General features: G+C 39.1%; 1 protein-coding gene across 1 annotated transcript in view; it reads right to left on the reverse strand.

The window, feature by feature from the left end:
- AKAP6 (A-kinase anchoring protein 6) overlaps positions 1-20,233 on the reverse strand; it is a 287,505-nt gene extending 267,272 nt beyond the window's left edge. The window contains exon 1 of the mRNA XM_068192955.1: positions 20,216-20,233. The gene's annotated coding sequence lies outside the window, so the exon portion shown is untranslated. The remainder of the gene's footprint in view (positions 1-20,215) is intronic.
- Between the last annotated feature and the right edge of the window lie 75 nt (positions 20,234-20,308).

Here is a 20,308-nt window from a genome sequence, read left to right on the forward strand (position 1 = left end):
TGTTGTTAGAAAACTCCAGGGCATACAATATTGTGATGTTAGTGTATTTGTTTGTCTTCAGTCTCATGCTTTCAGCCACCCAAGAAGTATATTATTAACACAATAAGAAAATGCCCTAGAAGGTCTTCAGCTTGTTAAAGTAACATTTATATGAAAAGAAATTGGCTTGAGACTTTTCTCTTTATGTTCTTAAGTACAACGTATATGCAATATAAAGCTCACTCACTTCTAATACTAAAACTTAAGCTTTCCCAAATCAAGTTGTAAATCTTGCCTCCAAAATTTCTGCCTATTTCATCCTTTAGTATATTAGGCAGCATCAGAAGTCACAGTCTTGGTTTTTGCCTCTGTTACAGCCATATCTGTTGACTCATGGCATACCTCATGCGCACCCCTTTCTGTATTTTCTGTACTTGTTTCTCATGTTTCTTCTCTGCTTATACAGGTCTTAATCAAACTTGAGACTTGATCATTTCATGTCTCAAAAACCAGAAAAATCCTTCTCTCCGAACACCAAAGGTCAGTTTTGTCCTTCTCCATTCAGTCTATCAACAAAAAATTCATCTTTCTGCCTCATTTTACAGTGAGCTTTAAATCCCTAAGCATTAAATTAAATGCAATTAATTCTATTTTTACTTCAAACACTCTGGAAAACTCTGCATAGTTTCATCTTCCTGCTCCTACAGAACTGACTACTTTTTTGCTTTGCCAGTAACTTTCCAGCCTATCCATTCTACAAGCACTTAATTTTCCACTTCCTCCTGCCAGCAAGAAAAATGGCCACCAAAAAAAACCCATAATATCATGAATAATTTTCACACTCATTCACACAAACATTCTACTAATATTGCTTTGCACAGTTCTAACCTGATTTATAAACAAGTAGGAAAGCAAAAACCTGACTGCCATCACTGAATTACTTCCATGCTATTCTTGACCAATGTGTTCAAAACATCCTATTTTGCTTCCTCCACTTCAGCCCTCTCCACTCAACCTGTGAAACTCCTCCCTGCTTGCTTCACATGTTCACTATGTATTACACTTCAGGAACAGCAGGATAATGGCATAAATTTAGTACACACAGAGACTCAAAATTCTAAAGGAAAATAGGAATAATAATTTTGGCTTCATGCTGCTGGATATACAGCTATTTTATCTGAAATTGGCTGGTTTAAAGTTAGCTGAGCATCTTATATTAGGTTAAAACTTTCATTTAGCTCAAAGATAAGTCACTTACTGTACTGTACTATCCCTGTACTGTACTATCCCTGCAGAGGTTAAACACACCATGGTTCCCCACACTACTTAAAGCAGGGATCTATTTCCAGGATCTGAAGGCAATAGTCATTTAGTAAAAACAAACAAACAAAAAGTTGTTCTTGTCTGGATAGAGCCAATGATTTTAAGAGTGTTTATTTACAACATGGCTGCTTTAATTTTTCATAATTTCTTTTTTAAAACATAGTTCAACATTCAGTGGAGTCCAAATTAGTACTCAAGCACAGTGGGATGGAAAAAAGTCTGGCTATTACTGTAGTGGAATACAGAATTATAAATTAAAAAGGAGGAAAAAAATCACCACAGCAGGGAGAACACAGCAAGAAATAGCAGAAAACTTCTGATCTTCCTAGGCAAGGCACTTAACTCCACCATGTAGATGAAACACTGGCAGAAAAGAACTTGTTATATTTTTAAGAAGTAAATGTTATATGCCAATTTGATAGCCCTGAAGAAAGACAACTTAGGAATGGACATAGAGTCCTTTACAAGCCCTACTTGGCATATTACCACTTCAAGTTAATTAGTTTGTGTAGCAGACAATTTTATAAGGACAATAAAACTTTCACATTCCAATCATTAACCTCTTTGCTGAAATTACCCAGATGTTGGGACATATTAGAGAAGGAAGCAAAACATTATCTTAAAGGAAAAAAAAAATTAAAAGCTGAGGCTTCTCATTTATTTCGTTGGCTTTTGGTATTAAAGTAAAACCAACACCTTTTACTATCAAGTGAAAAGAGAGCATGCTAAGGTGAATATAGAGAGGCAGTGACACAAATAGTGGCTCAGCTCTGATGGGCAGAGGATATTTGTCCATCAAAAGATAATTAAAGGCCATTCTGACGTGAGGATGTTTGTAATATAAAATCTAGTCTAAAAGTAATTAGCTCTGGCTACAGTTAGAGTCCATATAAATGTTTTGGGCTGTAGAGACAATAAAAACAATTGAGCAGATGTAACGTTACCACCCTAGCATTGCATAGATTTAAAGTCCCAGTAAATATGGGTATACTGCAGATCACACTGCTCCAAAAATGCATTTTTCAGATGGAGATGGCACACTGAGCTCCAAATCTGATCCTCCATTTCCTACCTAAATGAACCCAATGTCCATATTACAAAAGCAAAAAAAATCCCAACAAAAACAAGACAGCTTTCCACACCTGGGCCCCTCCCAGCCCCTCCTTCCCCTCAGTTCCCACACCCTTTGTGGTGTCCCAACCAACAGGTGCTTAATCTGGTCATCAAGACAGTACAGGAGGCAGGGAGCTTCTTGCAGCTCTTGAAGTCTCAAAAGGTCCTCATATTGTAAAGTTTGACCCTAGAGCACAGGTTGAGTAGGCTTCTTGTCAGAGTGGCTGCAGGCTCTTTCATAGGAAGTGTTTGGGGACCCACAGGAAATGTTCTGGCTGGGCTGTTGCACAGGAAGTGTTCTGGGGTTTATCAGAATTTCCTTCAAAGTGGTGAAGCTGCTGGGAGATTGAGAAGAAAAGTCTGAAACCATGCTGGGGAACAAGAGCTGAACAGGACAACACAAATAAATTTATGACAAACCTCAGCCACAGAGCAAATTGATCCATCCTCTCAGACGGCCAGTCAGCCAATGAATGTTTTTAAAACAAACTGAGGGACTGAAATCTAAATGAAACAGGGTTGAAATCTGGAAACTTGGGTGCAGAGTGACTACTACTGCTTGGGCAGATGCCTGTCCCCAGGGCCAGTTGTGCTGGCAGTGCCCAGCAGCTGCACTTGATCCTACCATGGCATTGTGACCCCAATAGAACTAAAACACCAAGAGGCAGAATTGTCTCCATGACACACTGAATGCAATAGTCACCCCAGACACAGAAGAAATGCCAGTCAAGCCACCCAGGTGTTTTTCAAAAGCCAAACTAAATCCAGATTAGTTGATCCTTTTGCATGAGCTTAAATTAGCTTTCTGGTTCAAAGTGAGAGTGTGTTTTCAAAACAACTCTCCCAATCATCCCCATTTATTGTACTTGCATTCCAACCACTGAGCAGTCTCCCAGGACACTGACAGAATTCCTTTCTCATGAATCTAAACCAGAAGATGAACTCCATGAGTGCACCCAGTGCACTCCAACTGCTAAGAGGTATTTAATCCTGGGAACGAGACACAGCTCAGTCTGTAGTGACCCCCTGCAATGTTTCTAGTGCAGGCCTTGTGTCTCCAGAGCCTGCTGTTCCGTTCCAAAGCTCTTCTCTCACTGAGTAGGCAGGGCTTGTTTGGGGCAGCACTGCCACTGAAGCAAGGTTTTGTCACCAGGCTGAACCTCTGGGGTCCCTGCCATGCACCTTCCCTGTTAACAGCTACTGGAACAGCTGGCTATGAACCAGTATTATAATGCAGTCTCTTCTGCATTGGAGCAACTGCATAGCCTCAAAATCTGACTTCTCCCTGAAGACAGTACAGCTTCATTCACACTACACAGCATCTGGTCTAATAAGTCCTAGTAGAACTCTGCATCATTGCCTCTTCCCCTTGCACTCTTACAGCAAAACCACATCTTTTCCCCTCTCTCTCCTCTTTCAGGCTCTCTTTGTGCTACAGCCATCTCACCACATCTCTTCTTTGCCTTCGTCCTCCCCTAACAAATTACCTGTATCACTCAACCTCCATGTGCTCTTGGTTTTCAAAATCTCTCAAGACCACAATTCACATATCTTAGTAGAACTTAACAGAAGTTGCTGGCCACAGCCTCGTACAGCTGCGTTCTCCCTTGGTCTGCTTGTGCCTCAGCAGTCGGTGTATCAGGGCTGAGGCTGCCTCATGCCTCCATAGTCCCTACAGCCTTTGCCTGCCAGGAGCAGGCATCTGTGCTTTCAATGATAGATAGAAAAGAGATCTTACTATTGCAAGACTTGATTCCACAGTTTTCCATAAAAAGAATCATAAAATGCAGCTGCCATGATTCAGTGGTTCACTTTCCACCACAAAAATAAAGATAAATATTAATCCTTCCTTCCTAGACCTTTAACTTCCAGCAGTGCAGTTCCACACCTTCCCTCACACTAATGAAACTTGTCAGATAATTTCATCAGCCCATTTAACTCACTAGTTCAGCAGAAAATGATCCCATTTTTGCTAGGCTTGTATCCTGCCAAATTAGTAAAATTAATTGACTGACTGAGGCTGAACAGTTGAGTCTGTGGCACTCCCACCTTTAGGAAAAATATGCTGATAGATGGTTCCACCTCTCCCTCCAAACTGCATATTTCTCTGGCATATTTTCTCTGGGCTTGGTGAGGCAGGGTTCATAACTCAGACAGTGCTTGATGCAGAATCAGGGCTGGCAGCGACAGAAGACAGCCTGACATTTTCCTCAGTGCAGTTACATAACACTTGTATGTATTGGACCTTTTATGTGCTTGTACCCACCATCTCCTGGGGGTTTTATACCTCCTATTCACCAAATATCATCAGAGCATATATTTCCCTGTCCTCTGTGTCCTTCTTTTCAAACTGTGCTTATACAGGATTTGCCTTTCTTCATGGGCTTTGGGAAACACTTGTCTCCCCTCACTATGATAAATTGTTCTCTCACAAGCAGAGATATATTTGTTCAACGCAGAGACACCATCTCATTTTCCATGTAAGGTAGGTCAGCTTTATTTAGCATGTTGTTCCTCCATCCTGCTTTATTCTCATTCAGTGGACAGCCATAGGCTATCATTCATTGTATGTATTCAAGAGGCAGAATGATTAAATTTTATTGTGAAGCTTTCTACATTCTTCTTACTGGGTACCTGAAAGCTTCACAAAACCAAACTCCTTCATGCTCACAAAGTCCCTGTAATAGAAGGGGTTTTAATCCTGCTTTCAAAAGATAAACAAAGGCACACAAAGATTAAAAATAAAAGTATGGCAAATACTGTGTTTTTGACCTTAGGTTTGACTTTTCAAGATCACATGTTTTCCTATAACATGTTTTTTATTTGAAGCCCAGCTGCTGTTGATTTCAGTTTCAGCCGTGAGCAGTTGGCAAGCCAGTTCCTTGGGTTTCAAGTCAGGATGAACAAATATCAACATGACAAAACTTTAGCCTAAATAAACTGGTCAGCATTCTACAGAAGCTTTGCAGTAGAAGCAGAAACACAGGCAAGGACCATTCTGAACTTGATGACCTAATTTATGAGCTTTTAAAAAACTTTTCTACATTTGCTGCATGCTTTCAACTTCTGCTACAGAGGAATGATGGATATACAGAAATCTTCTCCTGTCCTTTTTTGCTTTCACTTATTTAATCACAGATCCTTCCCATGCAAGCATTTTTAGTGCAGGAAATAACAGATGAGCATTATAATTACAGACATATTAGAAAGCATTCACACAAAAGGACCAGTTAAATATTCATTCTAGTGTTTTCTGTCTTAGCCAAGATAAGCAGCCAGATCCTTATAGGGACCTAAAAAACAGGTTTTTTGAACAATACATGTGATTTTTTTGTGGTTTATCCTACATGAGACAAATCCAGATCCATATCTCTAATTTTCCCAAAAATTAAAATTCCATAATAAAATGTTATGTACAATATAGATTTGATGCAGATACATACATAGGAGCTACAAGCCAAGGCCAAAGAGACCCAGCAGACCCAGTATGGCCATCAAGTGAAGCCAAATTTTCATGCTGTGAAATAGGCAGAGGACTGATTTACAGTATAAGTGACTTTTCTTTAGTAGTCTTTGGATTATCAATATATAATAAATCAGAATACATTTTCATATGAAGAATATTAGATGATAATATACAGAACTACTGGCTGCCAGCAAGGGGAACAATTCATCATTTTTATAGTGCATGGTTAGTTAATACTTAACTGGTATCTCAATAACTTGAAAATCATAAATCTATGCAGAGTTTGTGCTACTACTTGAAACTTTCAGTTCTGAATGTGCATTTACCACACAAGATATTATAAGCTTTTGATTTAAACAAAATCTAGATCTTGCATGACTCATGGAAATTTTCATTAAATAAATTGGCTTACTTTCTGGTTTAAGTTGCTTCATATTCTCCGCACAAATTATTCTTCTAGTTAGTAAGAATGTATACTGTATTTTATCCAGATATAAAATAATAGAAATCGATTATACATGTGGACTTTTACAGTAGGAATACTTGAAATTCAAACAAAACAAAACAAAAAAAAACCAGATAGCCAAGCCTCAAATTCTCTGCATCTGCCTCTTCATGATGATGATGATCTAAACACTGAAAGTGACACTAATGATCTAAAAAGCACAAAAGTGACATTTTACTTGTACATTGTTCCTCCAAAGGCCAGAATTCACTTTAACAAAGGAAAGTGAATGCCTTCATCAGTCAGCAAAATTACCACATGCTTTAAACCCTATGGAGTGTTTTTGCCTTATGGCTTCAGGGCACATCCCTGCTTCCAGTCCACAGTCACAGCTACAGATTTAATCCACTTAGTCATCATTTAATGACTCAGTTACTGCCACCTTTTGGCATCTGACCTTGGTAGCTTTAGACTGAAACTAAAGCCATTTTTTGTTGACTGTCACTTTGCCTGCATGGCTCTCTGCATTCCTCTGCTTTCTCACAAGTGTTAACTATTTGCTTCAATTTCAGATTCTCCCTAATAAAACACTACCACACCAATCTCTTGTTATTTCCATCTCCAAACCAGTTTAAGGCACAGAACTTCTTCATCCTCAAAACCCCTCCAGAACAGATAGTTTACTAGCATTCATTTGCTTGGCAAAGCTTCTCATAAGCTCTGAAGAACTTTTTCACAATTTCATAGAAATATCATCTTAGGACTCCGTTATTTTTTTTTCCTATGCATTGTGCAGGTTACAAGGCAGAGGTGTCAAGGTACCAGCAGCTCTTCAAGCTGATCAGTACAAGAAGTGAAGTTGAAAAAAGACATTTTCATTAGTCTTTCCTTATAAACATAAGAAAAGAATTTTAGAATTTTAAAGATATGCACAAGGTAAAAAAAAAAGCTTTAAAAAAAACCCCCTTATCTGAAAGAGAAGAAAATGGAGGTGGTACTTAAAAGCAGAGAAGGGTGCTGGATAGAGGCAATACACTGATTATCTCCAATAAGAAAGAGAAAAGTAGGTAAATATGATATATGGGACAAGAGGGAGTAGTTAGTGGCATGGAATAAAAATTCAACATCAAATTAATATAAGTTCAGAGTAGCACATAACACCTATTTCAAAAAGTCACGATCAAGAGTTTTTCTGTAACTTCTAAAACTTATAAAAACTCTATCCTTACAGGAGAAGCAATCCACCATAACTGAATCAATTTAAGGAAGATCCCATATAGACAGCTTCTTAAAAAGAAGCTGTATGAGGAATCTAAGAGCTAAATATTTGCAGGCAGGCCTAGAGACTGGCTACTTAACAACACCACTTTATAGGCACAGGAAAAGTACATCATCAATCAAAAATACTATCTATGTGGATTTCCAAAAGGTACTCAACAAAGTGACTCACCAAGAGTAATAAACAGCCCGGAAACCAAAAGGAATTTTTTGATTAAATATATGAAGGAGAGGGTAGAAGAAAAGGGTTTGTACAGTAGAGAGACGTCACCAGGGGATTTCTGACAGTAGGTGAGGTGGGGTGTTGTGCTGGTAATTCAGATTTGGTCTGGTAAGGACATGGGCTGCCTCTAAAAAAGCACACAAAGAAGTTACACAAGTGGTGGTGCATTAAAATGGCAGATAAATTTCAGTAGACAAAATAGCACTGTGAAATAATGTACATAGGAAAAATTATCCCAATTTGCAAATATAGAGGTAAGTGCTGAGGTGTTTATTATGAGTCAGGAATGAGATCTTGTAGACTTTATAAATAATTCAATGCAAACCTGAGCTCAGTGCTGTAGAAATAAAACAAATAATCAAACAAAAATATAAAACAAACATAAAACCACCAACCAAACCAAATTAAATACTTTACTTATTTCTGAGAGACTAGCACCAGGAAGTGCTCACCCTAGTCTAATAAGGATATTGAAGCCAAAGTCAATTTTTTTCAGAAGTCTGCATTTTACAAAGTGCTCTTTGAAATCTCTAATGAAATCTATAGTAGAACACAGAACTACCAAAATGTTTTGCCTCTTCAACTCTTGTAACCTGAAGATGCATACAGACACAGAAAAGATGGCAAAGGAACAAAGATTATGTGTTTCCCTACCTGAAGGCAGTTGTTTGGTGCAATAAGATTTAAACATGTTCATTAATATTGCCAAGAGCTAATTTCAGCATCCATAAAGCAGCATAATTTAATGAACAATCCTCAAATAAGCTAGACTTTCCCATAAAATTTGGTTGCTCTGGAACACAGATAGAGGGTTATATACTTATTGTAAAGTGCATGAGAGGAAAATTATTGTAAAATGGAAAGAGAAATCCATAGGTCCCATATCCTAGGGCAATTCATGACAATACTAAGCTTTCAATCTTTCAAAAATTTATTTTCAAGATATATTTTTGTAAGATACAAAAATAACAGAACATTATCTAGAGGCCATTTCAGAAGCACTGAAAGAGAAGAGAAGAGAGAGTTATTCCAGGAATCTTCCTATAAATGTTAGGTCAGAATTTTGAAAGAGACATCCCAGAATTAGCTTTGGGTACACTGCTGATGTTATTTCCTGGCTAATTAAGGATATATGCTCTCTCCCAGCAGGATGAGTGACATGGTATGTTTAACCAGGTCTTGCCAGGAAAATGAAAATTCATGCCCATTTCAATACATCATCTTGTCTTCCTGGAAGTATGCTTAGTCACCATCCAAATTTGCACAAAAGCAACAGATAAGCCCAGGAGCATGAACACGGAGTCTGCAGAAGGTTCTGGTGTAGAGTGGGTTTCCACTCCATCTGTTTTTTCCATAGCTGCTCATCTCTCAAAGTAGCAACACTAATGTACCTCGCTGGCTTTTTACCCTCCTTTGTCATCTTTTATAAAGAGACCAAAATGTTAATGAAAAAAATTAAAAAAAAAAAAAAAAAAAAAGAAAAAAAGAAAAGAAAATCCATAAAAGTAGGTGTGCTTGAGTAATCTTACTGCAAGACAAGAACAGACATGTATATTATTCCTGCAGAAGACTCCACTTGACTGTGAAAGATGAGAACTGAATTCTTCCTTTACACTGGGTAATAGCCCTCCAAGATTTTGCAGCCGGTGGCTGCAGAGGATAGATCAATCATAGAAATGATAGTTGGAAAGAACTTCTCAAGGGGTTTGGTCCAACTCATGGCTAGGATAGTGTTGGGCTGTTGCCAGCACCAGATCAGGTCAGTCACAACTTTGCCTGCCAAGTCTCGAAACCATCCAAGGATCAAGTTCTCCCAGACTATTCGTAACCTGCTCCAGGGCTACTCCACCCTCCCAGTGAAGAAGCTGGTTTGTTTGGGGTTTGTTTTGTCTACATGGGAGTAGAAAGTACAGAAATGACACAACAAAACAAAACCCACACTACATATGCTGCATGTCCTGATGGTAGTGTCACAGTCTGTCTCTGACTTGATGTGAATGAGGAAATAGCAGTGGAACAGTGAGGAAACCGATGGAACAGTGAGAAGCAGTGTGGTAGCTAATAGTGGGAGGAAGGAGTGGAACTTCCTTTCTGCCCTTCTTGCAAAGCTGTCCTTTTAAAAACAAGAGAATCTTCCCCTTTGTTACATAGTTACATAGCCCCCTACTATTCTTGAAAGCAGCCTGCCTCAACAAGATATGGTTAAAACAGCAGATGGCATAGAAAGCATCCCAGTTTTGGACCCTCTGAGCTCAAATGGGTCATGCAGAATTTTGACAAAAATGCCTCAAGAAATGGAACTCAGATTTAGGCTACAGTGGTTTAGCAGTAGTGGTCTAGGGTGAAATTCAGCATTGTCATGGGCTGAGGACCAGAAGGAGGCAGGATTTAACAGCATAAATCTTTGGAAGTATTTGAATGCAATGGAGAAACCTGTATATTTAAATTCACTATTATTTCGAATATTTGTTCGCTGCTTTTTTTTTCTTTTCTAGATTTGAAACCAGTCTGACAATCAAGTCACCCTAGATACTGCTGACTGGGCCGTGGCCGCAGGAATGTCAGCCTGATTCACGCTGCCTCCAGCCCTCTGAGCGTTTCCTGGTTCAGAGAGACCAAGCAGCCACGTTCTGACAGTTTCAATGGGAGGTGTCAGCCTGTTTCCAGTGCTTTCAAAAGACATTCCATCATTTCATGAATCATATCATTGTGTGGAACCTCTGAGATAATAAGACTCTGAACATCATCTCACAGCATCATTTGGCTCAAAGACAGGGAAGCATATGTGCATTCTTTTCTACACAGATTTTGCAGGGGAAGTCAGTAAAATCCTGCTGGCTGTAAGACTTTTCTTAGCTTCATTTGCAAAAGGCTGCATGCCACTAGCAGGGGACAAGATGGAACTGGTCGGCCACAGATTGCACATCTCAACACAGCTTAGCTCTGCTTTAAGCTTCTGCACAGAAAAGTGAAAGAGAGTCACCATGGGATGTGAAACCTGCTAAAGCTTACTAAGGGCATTAGATGGAAATAGTTGCAATAAACCCATCTCAGTTCAATTGAATTTTCTTCCTCTTGTTGAATTTTTTCCTCTTGTTAGCAAATTGAATGAACCCGTGGGACTGCCTGAGTGTGGATTTTAGCCTACACAGGACGGCTCCCCTACAGCTTACCATGATGCAACAGAACATGGCATTGAGATGAAACTGATCTACAACAAAAAACTTCAGTTGTCAAACCCTACACTGCAGGCTGACTTGACTATTTAGAATCCTAAATGGCACTGAATATTCTTTATACCTGAGCTTTTATTTTGGAAAAGAAGTTAAAACCTATCAGAGGTGCTGCCAAAATTGTGACCCATAGTTCAACTACCACTTTATCTAACTCTTCAGAATATCGTTTCTGAGTTGCATTATGAAACAGCTTTTATATATGTAAGTATATAAAATATAGACATACATATACATATATATATATATCCACACGCACTATATGTGTACATATTTGTCTCAAAAGTTTTATTCAATAACTACTACTACAATTAATTCAGTCACTGCCCTCCAGGCTCAGTCACACTCTGGTATTTGACCTCTCCACATATGGGGAAAACAATAAACCCCAAACCCGTGGTATGTTCTCTCAAGGAAGAATTTTTTGCCCTCTGAAATAAAAAATAAAAGAGTGAAGGTGACTGAGGAGCAAAAACAGTTTTTTACCTTGCCTAGATTGTTCTGCATAAGGTGTATATTAAAATTCTCAGAATTTCCAGATCATATGAGAGCAATAAATTACTTTAGTTGGCTCGAGCGTGAATTTCAAATAAAAGGAATCCTTTATTTGTAGGTTTACATTTAAAATAGAATTTATTTTTCACATTAAAAGGCCACGTGTTCTAATTAATTATTTAAATTAAAATATAGTAATTTAAAAACTTTTTAGCAGGAGGAGTAAACAGAAAATAATAACTCACCTTTTGTGAATTTGCTAAGTATTTTTTAAGTGTTTGGCTGAGCTCTGCACAGTACTGAATTAAGACTCAACTTTGTTGACTCAGTAGATGCCTAGAGCACATTTTCTTCAGTGATAACCTGTATTTATTTACACAGAAAAAAACAAAATTTCTCTTCTGGTGATACAGGCACTGAGAAAGAGGTTGCTACTTCTGTTGAGGCAGCTTCCTTCTTAGGAAAATGATCTTTACTTGTGGCACTTGGGCAGGGACCGCACAGAATTTTCACTATAGATCCAAGGAGTTAAAAACAGTTTGTTTTTTTTTTCTTTCCTAAGCACAGATAACTACCTCAATATCATTGTCCACACAGAACTAACTTGAGTCTCAGCATTTGGATTTATGCTTCAAAGGAAGAAACACTCCAGGAGCTGATAGAAGCTCCTACAGGCCAGACAGCCATAACATAAAGCCAGTCATTCTGGGGAAGTGGGAATTCCCTTCTTCTCCAGCTTTTATGTCTGCTTCCCTCATACAGCCCCCTCCAAATCTCTTTGCAATCAAACTTTCCAGGGCTCAGCTAACACAGAAAGAGCATCCAGGTTCTTACCTCAGAAGTGATCCTCCACTGCACAATGGAATAATTATGATTAATTAACAGACATAATAATTAAGGCCATTTCATGTTGTGATACTCATTCTCAGCAACAAAAAAAAAATCTAGGTGATTTCTGCTGACTGAGAACCAAGATTGCTAGCACTACACTGAAAGCTACTTAGAGCACAACAAATCTGCCTCCTCTCTTCTATAAAAAGCAGAATGAGGTGACACTTAGAGATCCTACCCCTACCCACACTGTGCTTTTCTGCGCTGTACTGCTTTGGCCTACATTGAGTCAAAAATACAGTAAGATACAGCTTGGTAACCGACTGTATTTCTATTCTCTGATATGCTTATGTTCACAACCTGTATTTAAATACTATGATAAAAATCAGGAAAAAGCTAGGCACTGTGTTCTTTGATACTTCTGGCAGTGTAAAGTAAGAAGAAGGCCAAGTGAACTGAAAAAAGAACTGCCAAACTGAAAATGTGCTTCCCAAAAGCATTCCACAAAATGTTGATCATTTGCTACAGATCCTGGAGGAAATTACAGTAGATTTCTGCCATCCAGAGCAAGGATGAGTCAGGGTATTGCCACAGTGGAACTGGGAAAGACATCTTTGTAGGGACTGGAATTATACAGCTAGTCAAAACCAAGATAGGGATATTGCCACCACCAACATCTATGTTCTATCATTTGTTCTTACAGGGGGGAAAAAAACCAAATTAAAAAAAAAAAAAAGATAAACTAATGCATGAGCTCTTTCTCTGCACAGCTGTAGAAACAAAGAAAGGCAAACCAGTAAAATATAAATTTCTATTGTCCTCTATGAAAAATGCAGTGCTGCTGTTGAAAAATATAATTTAAAAATAATGAAAATAGAAATAATAACAAAATTTAGAAACTGTAATAATTGGTAATCTAGATATAAAAACATATAAAGGCTATTAAATTGATAATTTGTTTTGTTTTAATCCATAGAAGTATTCATATGGAAGACTATGAATGTTTACAGAATTTGATTGGAAGAAATCTGAGTTTATTTGGGAGTTTTGATGCACACTGCCTTCATGATCTTGGGAGGCTTCAGAGGCATATGTCTTATTGTGCAGATGATGAATCCTACTCATGCCAATAGCCCCTTCTTTTCACATAAATTAAAGTAGTTACAATTATCTCTCTGCAGCACCAATCATCCATTCCATATGATGCAGAACACTGAGTAATGAGCTCATGGCACTTTTCTCTTTATGTATCTCTACCGCCCCACCACTTGATGAGATCAGAGTATGTCTGGGTGACCTTTCACAGAACCATCACAGAAGAGCTTCAGTAGGAAGGGGCCATAAAGATGATCTTGTTCCAACCCCCCCAGCACAGGCAGGGACACCGCCCACTAGACCAGGTTACTCGTGGCCCCACCCAGCCTGACCTTGAATGCTGCCAGGGACGTGGCATCCACAACTGCCCTGGGCACCCTGTTCCAGTGTCTCATTACCCTCTGGGTAGTACATATGTATAGAGGACCTAGCACAAAAGGAACCCAGTTTTGGTTGGCATATATCATTCTAAAGGTAGCTGATAATAATCTTCTGTTTGAATAGTTCACCTCTGTAAAATACTCTAAAATCAGAGGGGCTTTTTATCTAGTTTAAAGCATTCACATAATCATTGATCGCGCAAAATGGAAGTGGAGTGAACAAAATTAATCTTTTCCATTTCTTTGAAGTCCCAAAACATGGAAGAGGAAAAGCTGGATTTTCTGTCCTTTACACAGCAGAGAAGGAAGAGAAGAAGGAAATTTGACAGTCAATCAAGAAGTCGCACTTCATGACTGACTGCCAAAATGCCAGGAATCTCTAAAGAAGATTTTATTTCCTGGTTCATTGAAGATCTGTAATGCACAGAGCTGCAACAGTTTGAACTTTCTACTTACAGTCTATAGTGCAGAGATTTTTTATATATGCAGTAGAGGGTTAAATATAGCCACTTAACAAATTCTGACATGTCTGGGTGAAACAAATCATGCTCCCAGGTAAGATTCATATTTTAATAACGTGGCTACCCTTGACAAAAACTTCTGCATTTGGCAACAGCATTATTTCAGTGTCTATATCGAGGCTGGATGCTGGGGGCTCAGCCAGGAATTAGACGACGGAAATGATTAACATCTGGTGTTCTCTAACATTCACCATAGCCACTGAACAGAGGCTGGTGCATCTCTTAGGCTAATTACATGTGCTATGACTGAATTAAAGAATAGCCATGGCAACCCTTGTAAATAAGCTATGAAGTTGCAGGTCCTATGAACCTATATTGCTCAAAATGGAAGAGTGGGGAGGCCAGGAGTGGTGTTATGAAGGTATGGGTAGGAAACACAGAAAACTAAGCACAGAAAACATGTGGCAATAGTTTAGTGTACTTGCAAGCAGTCTAGGTTTTAGCAGTCTGGGGTGATCTCAGCACCTTTTTTTAAAAATTAATTTAAAACACTTTTGGAGAGAGCAATGATTTCTGTTCTGCTACAGTGGCTCCTAGACCCATTTATGAAAAATATGGATTTTAAAATTCATGTTTTCTTTTCCATTTCATCACAACAGCTTAGTGATTCTTCCCCACAAGGTGGCAGAAAGACCACACAGTTGACCAATAATGGTTATAACCAACCTCTGCCTTGTCACACAATTACCACCTTAAAAGTCCTACCACCCAAGCAAAACAAATCATTAAAGAGTTAATTCTGCGTTAAATGAAACAGTGCACCGTATCCATCTCATATAACAAAGGTTTAAGGAACAAGATCACAAACAGGAGAGATTAAACTGCTCAGTCATCATGACCTACTCAAACATTATTATGCAAATGGAGGCTTTTGCACCCATGCCGACCAGCGATACCTTGGCCACCTGAATGGAAATGGATATGAAAGCAATTTGGGTAAAAAAGAGGATCCTATTTTAATACAACTGAACCCAGCCTCTAGGGCAATAGCCTCCTGTTGGATGAGTTTTCAAATAATAAAGATTTGTTAAAAGAAACTCAAGATCGGGTTTTTAAAACATAACTTTCAAGATGGTTCATGAGGACACATGGCATGTGGAGAATGCCCCAGCCTCAGATCACACAGGGCTGCACATCTGGCCATGGAATGAGGCAGCAATCAGCTCTGGAGCACAGGGCTCTCCGGAGCAGGGTCACCAGAAGAGGTGGGGCGCAGGCTGGGCAAAGGTTGCCTGAACAGCTGGTCGTGAGAGCCTTCTAGCAGGACTCGAGACCCAGGATCCAGAGCAGGGGCAGGAGCAAGAAATGACCCCAGCATGAAGCAGCTCGGGATGATGGGAACAGACTGTGCAGCCCGGAGCAGCTCATGAGCTCCATTCCACGCGTGGCAGGCTGGGGAGCCCTCGTGTGCCACAGCGGGGATGCATGAGCCAGGGCTGAGCCTGAAGCCCTGCTCGCTGCCTGGCCAGGGCCCTGCTGTGTGCCACAGGCCCCCTCCTTACAAAAACCGTATGAGGGACTTCTCTAAACTAGTGATTACATCTGTGTTCCTCTCCTGGCTTCACCTAAGGTGGCTGATCACAGTGATGCACACAGGAAGCAAGTCTTGCCCAACGCTGTATTTTTCAACCTCTCCCCTTACAGTATCTCTCTTAGTATCCACCTGACATTGCTTCTTTTTTTTTACAGCAGACAAAAAGACATGCTACATGCACATTAGAATCCTTCTCTGCCTCTGTACCAGATCCTCCAGTTTTTCCTACACCTGCAATCAATAAATTGCAATTTCCGCCTTGAGGATCAGCATTAGGAATAATCCTCACAAGATCTGGAAAGGGCTCTGGCCCTGGCATACCATATGAGTAACTGGCCTTTTAAGAGGCTTAAAAAACAACAATTTGGGAAATATCTAGAACTGACTGCTGTAGTTATTTCAGAATAAAATAGAAAGCAAAAGATAACCTGAAGTCAGGAGAAAGGACAGTCAAAGTGAACAGAAGCATTAAAGCCAAGTATACAGCAGCAATGGCAGCAAACAATCATGTGCCAAAAAGGCTGAACATGACCATGTCTCAATAACAAACATCCTCTTCAACTTGTGAAAATGACCATGTTTTAGTAGGAAAAAATATTACAAAGTCTGTTCAAGCCAGAAAATCAAATTAAGAAAGCATTTAAAAATCAGCTTAAAGTGATTAGAATTTTTGTGAAGTGTAGAAAAAGGGATTTTTTAAATCATTTTTGCTTGTCAGGAAGAAAGTATATCGTTTGGCTGAGAATGTTGCCCACACACAAACAGAAGAGCTACAGGAAGCCAGGCTGTGCAATGTGACAGCTTCAATGTCCACTACAGTGCCATAGAGAGTGCATCCTCAGCAGTGTCACCCCTCCCTCCTGCTCCAGGCCTAGAGGTCAGGAAAATAGGTTTGTAAGAATTTAGTTGGCCATTTTTGTACTTTTCCTTCCCTTCTACAATGAGGTGAGCCAGAAAAATTAATTCATTAATACATCAATGTGTTTGGGGTGCCACAAGCAAACTTTGTTGCACCTTTTACTGAATTTTGGGTTTTCATTTTAAGCAGCCTGATTCTCCAAGGTAATTTAGTGGAGCTTAAGAATAGCTTCTGTTTATACCAGCGGGACTGTGCATCCACAGAGACATTGCCCTAAATCTAAGAGAAGTCAGTGCATGTAACAAGATTCTCCTCACAAAGAAAAAAGAAACACATTTCAAGTGCTTCTATTTCATGTATGAAAAAGATTAAAACGATGACAATCTTATTCATGACTGAAGCTGGAAAAAATATTATCTTACAGCTGAAAATCAGGAGACAGGGATTTGTCACCACCATGGTTCACAGATCCCCACATAGCCTCGGGTGAGCTGCATCCCTACTCTCACCTGAGAAGTAATGGAGGCGGTGTGTCACATTTTCTTCAACTGGGCCTCTCTGATCTATTTAAATTGACTTCTTTTTAGGACAGGAACAGATGCTGGTGGTTTGCTTTTACTTAATTGAAGAAGACTGATAAGGTAAATATCAATAAAATGCCCTGCACTAAATTAAAATTCTTGCATTAAACTACTTATGGCACCACAGAGAAGAGACAATGGCAGGTCCCGCACTGGCTGTTGACTGAGGGGGCTTCTTGTCTTGCCTTGATCTCTGGGAAGATTTGTATCTGAGCCAAAAAGGAAGTGTATCAGAGTAGGCCAAATGTACTTTTTCCATGAAGACGTCATTTCCAGTGTATGTTGGATTGATATTTTCAGGTCAAGCCAAGCAGGGTCATTTCTGATCTCCCTAGACCATACTGCAAATTGTCTCCTAGATAAGCATCCCCATGCTCTACCAGGTGCATGATTATTCTGCCTGGCAGCCTTTAGGCTTTTACACTGCCAGAACATGGGACATGCAGAAATGAAGGAAACAAAGCAGCACACTGGCTTTTCTGTCTTTTTGCTGAGATCCTGCTGTCTTCTTAAGTTGCCTGGTTTCAATGCTAAATACTTGAGTTACTCATTGAGAACAGTCTGCTCCTCACCCAGAAGAATGAGCCAGAGGAAACCCTGCAAAAGGTTTCCAGTTTTCAACAAGGGCGGGGTTGGCTGTATAAAGAAAACTCTCCTTTGCAAAGCTATTTGTTGTAGTTAATGGGTATCAGGGTATGACCAAATGGGCTTAGGTAAGATAAAGATAAGTTACTGGAGCACTACACACAAGGAAGGCACTGTGTTGCCAAGTTAAAACACCACTGGTCTCATACAGCCGTAACTGCTTTGCCCACTGTCTGCAAAACTGAGAGGGGGCAAAAGGTTTCATGCACTTTGTATCTCTAACCCAGCAGCAATGATTTAGTATCACACCTAGATAAATAGTATGAAGTCCTAAAAACAAAGCAGTCAAGAACCTCTCTAGCAGCTGTTTGTTTTCTTGGCATGTTCACAGATTATTTATCCCAGATTAACCTTTTTACTTAACTAAATGTGGCAAAAACAGCACAGTTTTCTTATTCCAGGAAACCTTATCTGATGTGCAATCGGGTTTGCAATTTGTTAAAAGAAAGTCAGAACTCTATCATAAAATGTAACAAATTTGATTGACTAAAAATACGAAAGCATTTATAACACTGCATATTCATTTACTGGGAATATTAAATGAAAAAGGAAGAATTTAACACAATCAAGAATTTAACAGATTCTATAAGAATCACACAAGAAGAAAATTTGCTCAATGTCAGGTCCTTAGTCAGTTAAGCTCTAATTGCACTGTAGTTTAAGATGGAAATGACTTACAGAGCTCATCAAATTTATGTGGCTGCAAGGGCTGTCAGAGAAGATGTATCAGATAGTAAGCTGAGGATATATTTGTACTTAGTAAAAAGGCCAAGCAAAAATCTATCTTCTTCCTACATCCATCAGCTGAGGCAAGAACACATAACTGGTTTAGAAGATAAGCCAATAACTAATTCAGTCATGTGGAAAGAGCTGCCATGAAATCCCTCCCGCCACCCACAACATTTTTCCACCCACATTGTTTGTGCTGCTGCACAATCCCCACCTAAACTTTTAGAAGCTGAAATTCATCTCTTGGCAATCCTAATGCTTTGTTATTTCAACCCACGATTCTTTGCTTTGTTGGTGGCATAATATGGTAATGACAATGAAATCTCTACAAGCCTAATTCAAGACCTTCGGATGGCCACAGCAGCAGTCACTTGAAAGGGAATCTATCCTTATTAGAGGAGAGAGGATTTTCAATCAATAACTGTCAGCTGTACATTTTCTTAAACATGCTGTCAATGGGATTTCACTCCTTTCTTATATCAGCCAAATGCTTTTCATACTCACAAATGTGAGAGCCATTTAGTCACTCCATGCATCTGTTTGGATTTTAGTTTCTTCAGGAAGAATGCCAACAAGAAGGCCAACGATGACTGTGATTTCTATGTTATCTGTATACACATCTAGCAGAAAGCAGAAACTGTATTGAGACCATAAACTCATTTCCCGTACTGTAGGTCACTGAGCAGCTGCTGGTAATGATTTTTGCTCACTAATGACCTAGGTTATATTTGAATCAGTGCCCTAGAGGTGAAAAATTCTGTATTCCATTACTGATTCCCTGAGTCATAAAATCCCCTTGATAATTTTTTCCTAGCTGGTTTTTTCAGTATTGTTATTTATTATCTTATAAAAATTCCATGTTCATCAAGTGTCAGGAAAATGCAAAATAAAAAGCTGTACCTATAAGAGATGAAGTATTTGCATTAAATGACCCTCAAAATGGGGCAATACAATGGAATCAACACCATATAACAGTCAAATGGGTCTGAAGTAAGAGGCTTGTGACCCACTGAAAGGAAATACTCTGTCAGGAGAATAGAGTTGTATAACCAAATATATGAGTAATTCATTATTTCTGGCATAGTAAAAAAAGTTATAGTAAATGAATTATAACTGTGGCTTTTAACTCCATTCTTAGATAATACTCCAACATATATCACTTGCATTTTTAAGTTAACATAGCCACTTCCTTGTGGGTCCCCTCCAACTCAGCATATCCTGTGATCCTGTGATACTTCTTCTAGTAGCATATTATACACATCGTTTGCCACATTATGACCTCCCATGTGTTGCATACACAATTCTCCTGATGCCAGTGTGGGATTAATGAAAAGAAACACCCAAGCTCTTAGGAGAAAAAAATTTACTGTGAATCTTAAAAACCACAGATTTGTGTAGGAAATGTAGCAAGCTGTTAAACAGACAGAGATAAGTGCTTTAGTGTCTTGGTGTACCAGTGCTCTTTACATATTAGACTCTTCCTACCTGCTGTGCTTAGCTTCAGAATTCACCCCTGCCACAGGGAAGAAAAAAAAAAAAAAAAAAAAAAAAAAAAAAAAAAAAAAAAAAGTCTGTTTG

This window comes from Anomalospiza imberbis, chromosome 6 (assembly GCF_031753505.1).
Source record: "Anomalospiza imberbis isolate Cuckoo-Finch-1a 21T00152 chromosome 6, ASM3175350v1, whole genome shotgun sequence".
Classification (NCBI taxonomy): Eukaryota; Metazoa; Chordata; class Aves; order Passeriformes; family Viduidae; genus Anomalospiza; species Anomalospiza imberbis.